Source organism: Miniopterus schreibersii, assembly GCF_964146895.1.
Source record: "Miniopterus schreibersii genome assembly, chromosome: 15".
Classification (NCBI taxonomy): Eukaryota; Metazoa; Chordata; class Mammalia; order Chiroptera; family Miniopteridae; genus Miniopterus; species Miniopterus schreibersii.
The window spans coordinates 18,668,798-18,676,958 of record NC_138115.1 but is presented as its reverse complement, the minus strand read 5'-3'; the positions used below and the strand labels follow the sequence as shown (position 1 = coordinate 18,676,958).

General features: G+C 40.6%; 1 pseudogene across 1 annotated transcript; it reads left to right on the top strand.

The window, feature by feature from the left end:
• The first annotated feature begins 1,179 nt into the window (after positions 1 to 1,179).
• On the top strand, positions 1,180 to 1,806 carry LOC308567668 (PRELI domain-containing protein 1, mitochondrial pseudogene; annotated as a pseudogene). Its single transcript has one exon. The product of its transcript is annotated as a PRELI domain-containing protein 1, mitochondrial pseudogene (transcript).
• Positions 1,807 to 8,161: the final 6,355 nt, after the last annotated feature.

The window sequence follows — 8,161 nt, the reverse complement described above, 5'->3', positions numbered from 1 at the left end:
ACACATATACCACTGGATATTTATATTTGAAGATTAACAGTTCCCATGTCATGTCATTTGTGGCCATCACACCTTTAAGTCCTCTCTTTCAAGGAGCAAAGTTCTCAGAATAAAAAGATGGCAGGCTTAGCAACTTCTGATAGATAAACCTATGCAGAGGATAGTACCAGTAAGAATGGAAGTGGTTATGTTAGGCTCAGGCATCACTCACTGGGACTGTGTGTAAGTCTATAAGCCTGTTTGCTCATCTGGTCGTTATTAAAATAAATTTAAAAATACACAAAAGTGGATGTAATAAAAATTCAAAACCTCAGGTTTCAACATTATCAACTAGCATTTATTCACATCGTGAAATTTAAGAATCTACTAATCTTAAGGTATCCGGTATGTCGGGAACAAAGAATCAATTCGAGTTCAGAAGAATCCTTTTCATCGGGAGAGAGCATTTGCCACGTGGAATGACGAAAATGAAACCCATGCCACAGCATTTAAATGCAGCCCTATTCCTCCAAATTACAGCTCCGAAAGGCTAGCAGCTGCGGAACAATCTTCCCAGAAGCCTCCCAACCGAAAGCAGTGGTCAAGACGGGCACGAACTACACAGCTGCCCTGGCAGGGGAAGTCGTTTTCTTCCAGTTGTGTTTAGGTTATTTCGATAAATACGCTGCAACATTATTGTTATTCTTATGACAAATAACACATAGTAACATAATCCACCAGCCGCGCTGCTGCAGAATAACTTATGGGCGCCACAGCACCCGCTTCAGCGGGAATAAAGCTGTCAAACAGCGTATGGAGAGAGCTCTTTACATTACATCGTAAACATCTCACTTGCATTAAAACTGTTATTTTCATAAATGTGATCAATTGCAAAAATAAACTTGGGAGACAACTTTAGCGTCTCTTGAACAACTTTTTCCTCTATTTGGTCGTCATGTCATGTTCTTATTTTTTGCTTGCTCTGGGGTTTGCCTTCTTGACATTCCGCGCTATACTCTGTGACAAATAAGACACTTAACCTCTGAAATGCTACAAAAGGGAGCCTGAGTCTGCTTGTAGTCCAAAGAGCGGGTTTTAATGTAAGGATGGGGGCAGTGGCCCGACAGCTCCTGATGGCGGTGGCGGAGGGGCGACCCCTCGGTGCGTGTGGCAGGCGGGCGCCCAGCCCCGGCGGGGACAATGGCAAAGTTTTTCCTGGGCCAGAACGTGCTCCGAAGTCCCTGGGGCCAAGTGTTCCCAATCCCTAAAGCAAACATATCTTGACGGGAGACGCAGTGGCCCGGGAAGGGACCCCTGACCAGAGGCTCCTATCCCGGACACCCCTGAGCGCCACCAACAGGATGCCCCGCCGCGCCGCGCGACTATTTCCCGCCAATGCTGCTCACCCGGTGCACATCCTGGAGGGTTCTACTGGGGACCACGGACCCAGACCATGCCCACCTTCCCCTGGAGCATCAGCCACGCCCGCTGATGGCGCTGGAGGACCGATGTGCTGACTGTATGAACTCTGGTAACAGCGGCTGGACCGAAATCCACCCGCGAGCTTGGGTCTCCTCTAGCTTATTGGGTGTCTCCAGGGCTGTGCGGGAATTTGGTCTCATCTGGTTCAAAAGCAACGTGACCAAGACGATGAAAGGTTTTGAATCCACCTTGGCCAAGCTGCAAGGTGAGGCCCCTTCCAAAACCCTTGTTGAGGCCGCCAAGGAAGCCAAGGAGAAGGCAAAGGAGACGGCACTGGCAGCTACAGAGAAGGCCAAGGGCCTTGCCAGCAAGGCAGCCACCAAGCAGCAGCAGCGGCTTGTGTAGCCAGCCCAGATCCTGGTGCTGCAGGACACCAGACACGCGGCTGCACTCCCCCTGCCCTCCCCCCTTGTATTTTATCATTAAAAGTCAACTTCCGGCCTGTTCTACTTTCTGGGTAGTGGGTTGGAGGCGGCATCTGTTTGGCATCTATAGAGCACCAGCCACACTGCCCATGGCTGGGCCAGGCCTGCTTCTTGGCGCACGGAACAGCTGGGAGAGATCTGCCCAGGGTCACAGGCAGGAGCAGGCAAAGTGGTCACAAACACTACACCGGAAGCTCCATGAGGGCAGGGACCTTTGTTTTGTTCTCTGCTGTGTCCCAAGTACCTGGAGCAGTATCTAGCACATAATGGGTACTCAATAAATATTTGTTGAATTTAAAAAAAAACAAAGAATGGCTCCAATGGAACTAAAGAGGTATTCTCGGCTCTAATTTAAGCCAAGGGGGTTCAGGGCCAGCCAATGTTTTTGTTCTTGAACTTGCATTTTCTCACCTAGCAGCAAAGGTGCAAAGTGACCACCTCTGGCTTTTTACTCATTTGACATGAAGAATTTTTCCTGAAACTAAACATGGGTGGAGTAGGGAAGGAATAGAGATTCTTATGCTAAAATGACAATTCCTTAGTGATCAGAACAGATGCCAAAGATTAAGTAGAAAGAACTCACAAGGACAAAAAAATATTCTAGGATAAATAGCGGCTGATGTAACAACTGAAGGTATTATTTCATGGTTTCAGTGATAGGTGGGGTCTAGAGCAAAATGATGAATTCTGTTGAGAAGTAATAATGATTTTCGTGATTATAAATTTTTCATTGAATTAGCTTTGGCCTTGGATAATGTCTGATTGTAATACCTGTGGTACAATACAAAAATTAATTAAAATCATTTAAGATTTGTGTTAAGTCAAGAAACTACAGGAGGCCAGCCTGCATGGCTCAGTGGTTGAGCATTGACCTAGGATCCAGGAGATCGAGGTTCGATTCCTGGTCAGGGCACATGCCCCAGTTTCGGGCTGGATCCCCAGTGGGGGTTGTGCAGGAGGCAGCCAATCAATGACTCTCTCATCATTGATGTTTCCATCTCTCTCCCTCTCCCTCCCTCTCTTTGAAATCAATAAAGACATACTTTATTTAAAAAAAAAAAAAAATAGAAAGAAACTACAGGAGATATAGTAAAGTGGGTGATGGTATTACTCAAACATTTTCATATTTAAATTTGAGTTCACAGTATACTTTAATATGGCAGGTCATCGCTACCACAGATCACTATGTATCACCTTAAACAAACACATAATGCCATTCTTTACTCCTGGCCCCATAACTCGTACACTCCTCACAGTGGGGGGGAGTTAATCCCTTATTTCTAGCTTAGTCTTAACTCAGGTTGTGGAACTCATTCTGTATTTAGCCCGATATAACTGAAGGATTCTGAGGTCAACAGGTTAGGGACTTAACATCAAGACAAATTTGTTCTAAACTTGTGCCCAGTATTGGTAACAGAATCGTTTCCCTATTTCTGTACATTTGTCCCTAATTCATACTATAGTGTTATTTTTTTAAATTTGTACAACATTTTGAGTAGGAAGGTAATGACAATTTCCATGCTTTAGAAAGATACTCATGCCCTGGCCGGGTAGCGCAGTTGGTTGGTCCCAATATGCCAAGTTAGGAGTTTGATTGTCCAGTCAGAACACTTCCAAGAATCAACCAATGAATGCATAAGTAAGTGGAACAGCAACTCCCAATCTCTCTCCCAACCCCCTACTCTCTCTCTTGAAATCAATAAGGAAAAGTTAAAAATTAGAAAGATACCCATGGAAGTACTAGGTAGAATGAGTTGAAAATGGGAAAGCTTAAGGGCAGAGAGACTATTGGGAAGGACTTAACACAAAAACATAAGGTATAAATCAGGACCAATGTAGCAAGGTGGGGGGATGGTCAGTCCCAGAGACATTGAATCAGTGACTAAAACAAAGCTACTTAGTTGGATATTCAGAGATTGTGGGTCATCCTAAAACAGAAGTTATTTGAAATTCAAATTGGAGAAGGTTTCAAGAAGAGTGAAATGGGAGGCAGAAGGAAGAGCCAGTACTTAGCAATTTAGTGACAAGTTGAACAAGTGCTCACAACTTGAACTAATATATATATATACTTAGGTCTAGAGCTTGTTTAAAGAGAGTTTAATTTGATAATGAATTGATTCACTGTCACAAAAAATGTCTCTAACTACTATGTTCTAGTAATGCTTCTACATTTTGGAAATTCAAAGGTGAAAAAGAAGCTATTCCAACGTGGGTGTCACGATCTTCTGAAAATGATAGTCAGGCTAAGGCAAGTAAGTTAAATGTTTCTCTGAGTTCTGTGAGCCACTCAAAAAAATTAAGCCAATTTAAGAAGGGGGTCATGGAAACCTCTGAACAAGAGCTGGGCAATCAGAAGATCAGGTAACAGCCTGGACTTGTGACTCATGCCTGACATGTATGTAGTGGGGAGTAGTCTTATGGGACTGAGCCCTTAACCTGTGGGACCTGACACTATCATGAGGTAGTGTTAGAGCTGAGTCAATTGCTCAGTCAGTGTGTAGTGTGGACACAGACACATATCCACATAGGCTATTTGTTCTGTTTCTCAGGAGAACACTGACGAATACATCTACTCACCCCCAAACATCTAGGGCATAGAAGTATACCAAAATAATAATAAAATTTAAAAACAATAACATTTTTCAATGTGGAAGTTTAGTAAATATTATTCCAGAGTAAATAAAAAATAAGCTATTAAGACACATGCAAATACAGCATGGCATGAAAAGTTAATTTTTCAACCAATATTTTTAAAACCCATTTTGGGCCCAGCTAAGCCAGACCTACACAATTTGGAGTTTTCCAAAAGTCATTTAAGTTCTGTGCTCAGTGGTGGTATAAATTTTAGTAGCATTTGAAAAATAGCTTATGGTACTACAAAAAAAAAAAAAAAAACTTCAATGGACAAGTATAAAAGAAACCACTAGTATTTTATTCTTATCTCAAAACCTATTTCCTCTTGGTCACTAGAGTTAGATTTTCTTCCCAGGCTCCGGCAACCAAAAAATACCATTTTAGCTTCTTGAAATTTTCCAAAAATGCCAAATGTAAATGGAAACCACATCATGTAATGGATACAAAATAAAAAAACATTTTTCTTTGCAAAAACTGTTTTATAAACTGTAAAGCACTATGTTATCCACTAACTAAAAATTATTAGTGTGATTCATTAGTGTGTTTCTTTAATATTTGCTTCATTTCATTTACTTTATTACAGATATAATGCTTTGAATGTCAAATTAAGACTTAGAAGGACTTTCATATATTTATTTCATTTCTTTGATTAAAAACAACAAATCTTGTGAGCAGTTGTTATTCCCATTATAAAGATAAGAAAAATAGGAATTTCTTTTTTTATATATTTTTTTTATTGATTTCAGAAGGAGGAAGGGAGAGGGAGAGAGAGAGATAGAAACATCAATGATGAGAGAGCCATTGATCAGCTGCCTCCTGCACGCCCAACTGGGGATCGAGCCTGTAACCTGGGCATGTGCCCTGACCGGGAATCGAACTGTGACCTCCTGGTCATAGGTCGATGTTCAACCACTGAGCCACGCCAGCTGGGCGAAAATAGGAATTTCTTTCCTTTGGCAGCATATAGTTCCACTGACACTGTATTATAGATTTTTAACCAAAAAAGTCAAATACACCCCCTTATAGTCATTATTAGCATCTTAGCCTCAGCCCATATTAGCTGAGCTCCTACTCCCTGCAAGGAACCATGGTGACAATGAAGCATCTGAAGAGGGACAAACCATTGTGCTTGGCTGCCAGTGACGTACAATGAAGACGAGGGAGGCAAAACCTGCTGCGAAAATAAAATCATCAGCACTACAGAACACTGAAACAATCTAATGGGGATAATACTTTAAAAATACAGTATCTCCCAATGTATTTTCCTTCTTCGGTAATGTGGTTTTATTCCTTCATGTTTTTTACACCATTTTTATCTCATGGGATGAGAAAGAAAGTCTGAAATGAGAGAAACAGAGTTCAAAAACAAGCATTCTAGCTTTGTCTCTCAGTTTCAAAAATTAGGAATGATAATTTCAAAATCCCCAGATGGGATTGAAAAGAACAGGAGGTCCTAGGGAAGTAGCTTAAACTCAGTTGGAAATATAAAGCTATGAGGTGGACAATGGACTTCAGAAGCAGGTGCCAACTTGAAGTTCCCAGAAGATATAAGAGGTAAAGAGATGACAGATATAGATAGATTGATAGATGATAGATAGATAGATAGATAGATAGATAGATAGATAGATAGATAGATGATAGATAGATGATAGATAATAGGTAGATAGCTAGATATAGATGTATGATGGGTAGATAATGTCTATCTATCAATCTATATACATGCAGATATATATATAGATAGATACAGACATAGACATAGATGACATAGACATAGACAAAGACACAGATATATAAATGAGTATTATAGATCAGTGGTTTTCAGGCCACTCAGGGAGGCTAAAGCAACACCCTTCTGCTTTTCTTCTCTCTTCCCGACCAAGCTTTGAAGGAGGGGATCCGATCCAATCTTATTGTTCAGAGACACCAATTCCCTTCTCTAAATCGGGCTGGGAAAGAACCAGCCAGTTTTTACCTCTTCCTGGTTGTTTTTCTTTCCCAGCCCAGCTTCTTTTTTGTTTCCCCTCTACCCCCTACCTCTGAAGCCATTTTATAAACTGTCATGTGCCACCTGAGCCTTCACTGAAAACAAAAACAGGCTTTTTCGTTAGACAGAGGAAGGGACAGAGGGAGGGAGGGACAGAGAGAGAGCTAGTCTATGATGAAGTTCTCATTGGTCTATAGCAGAATGACAAAAATAAGAACTATGTAGTAAAAATTTTATTGTGTAAATCTTATTTTATGTTTTCCATGACAGTATGGTGATGAAATATATTTCATAAAGTCGTGGGGATATTAGATGAATGTTTCATCATAAATGATCTTTAAAAGACTATTGTCAACACTATGTGGTCCCCATGTTTTTATGTATGTGTGAGAACAGTCTGTTTTTGGCAAATTGCATTTGTCCATTAAATCACAAACTCAGGGAACCAGTGATTTAATGCAAGTGTTATACTACTTCATAAGAGGTAAGGTTAATCTAGAAAATCAGAAGTAGCCTCAAGTAAAAAAGCAGGAAGTAAGATAGGCTGTATTTAACTACATGGAAACAAGGGGGAGGGAATTCTAGAAGGAAAGAATGTTGGGAGAAAATATCCAGGGGCTAGTCCATGTGACATCAAAATAGAAATGACCAGCCTAGTTTAGCTTGAGTAAAGGATATAGTGAGATTTAAAGTTGGTAAAAAGCAGGATCAAGCTTTTGAATGTCAAACATCAAGAACTACACTTTTAGACAGAGTTTGGCAGCTTCATAGCAGTCATTTGGGAAGAACAAAGGCTCCAAGAAAATAAAGGCATCAATTACAAAACACTCTTTTGAGAAGTTTGGTACTTAACAGGAAGGGGAATTAGGAAATTAAAAGGAAATAGGGAGAATGAGAGAAGGCATTGATAAAATGGGGAAAACATTGTTAAGAAACAATAGCACTCAAAATCTGCAAATAAAATATACTTACTAATATATTTATTAATTTATTGCTTACTTAAGTAAGGGTGAGCTATGGTGGTTAGGAACTGTCTCATTTAGCAGAGCAAATTGATGATCTTATATGGCGGTTGGGGGAAGAGCTTGTTTTGAGTGGAGTTGCTTAAGATGTGGAGGTGTGGGGGCAGAAGTGTGTTGACTGGTGTCAGGTAGCTTTGACTGGCTGAACCAGTTTCATTTGTTTGGTTGGCAGTATATTCATTACCATGACTGTAGAAAAATCAGTCTTGCCCTAACTGTACATGGCCTTCTTTATTCTCACCCTTTAACAGCCAAGACCTCCACATGGTAAATGATTAGTTCAGTCTTCTCTTCTCCTTACCACTGTTGTATCACATTGAGTTGCTATTACACCAGTCGCCATACCACCCTGATTTATCGCACTACAAGAGAGATTCCATGATGGCATTGTCCTGACCAACCACCTCTAACAATTCACAATTACCTATAAACTAAAATTCTTGATTTTTGTATTTTATACTTTCCATGATGAAGCCCAAGGCAAAATGTCCAGGTTTGTCTCCTTTTACTCCCTACTTCATATACCAAACTTTTACTGTGTTATTTTTACCACTGTGCCCTGCAGCTAGACATTCTAAATTCTTACACCAAGCCTTTGTTTACCATTTCCTAAAGACATTTTTCATGACACCTAT